Below are 542 nucleotides of genomic sequence, written 5' to 3'. Positions count from 1 at the left end.
TTCTCCCTCACCCCTCCAGACCTCCTGTACGGACCTGCTGTGACCTCTGCCCACAGCACTTGACCCCTCTCCCCTCCTCTGGGGAACGTCCCGGTCTCTGAAGACTTTCCTGATCCTTCCAAGCCTGTTCCTTGTTTACATGTCTCCCTGCTGCTCTGCAGCTTCCTGGAAGCCAGAACCATGGCTTTCCTGTCTTGTTCATGGTTCTCTCTCCAGAGCTGAGCACAGGCTCTGGCTCACAGTAGGTGCTTAGTGAATCGTTGAATGAGTGTACACATAAACATGTGGACTAGACTCTGCTCTACCTGGGACAGCTCCCCTGTGTACCCCCACAGCCCAGAACTGAACTGGTCTTGGGAGGGGAGGGCAGAAAAGACATTTATTGAAGACGGAAACGAAGGTTCGGAGACCTGCTTCATGGCTAAGCCTGGAGCCTGACTCTGAGGGATTGTGGTCTCTCAACTCCTCCGCCCGCTGTCCCCCAAACTAGAAATCTGCCCTCTCCTAACCCCTTTTATCTCAAATAGGCTTATAGGCATGAC

The sequence above is a fragment of the Stenella coeruleoalba genome, assembly GCF_951394435.1.
Source record: "Stenella coeruleoalba genome assembly, chromosome: X".
NCBI classification, from domain to species: domain Eukaryota; kingdom Metazoa; phylum Chordata; class Mammalia; order Artiodactyla; family Delphinidae; genus Stenella; species Stenella coeruleoalba.
The sequence above is the reverse complement of the archived record's forward strand: the minus strand, read 5'-3'. Positions refer to the sequence as shown.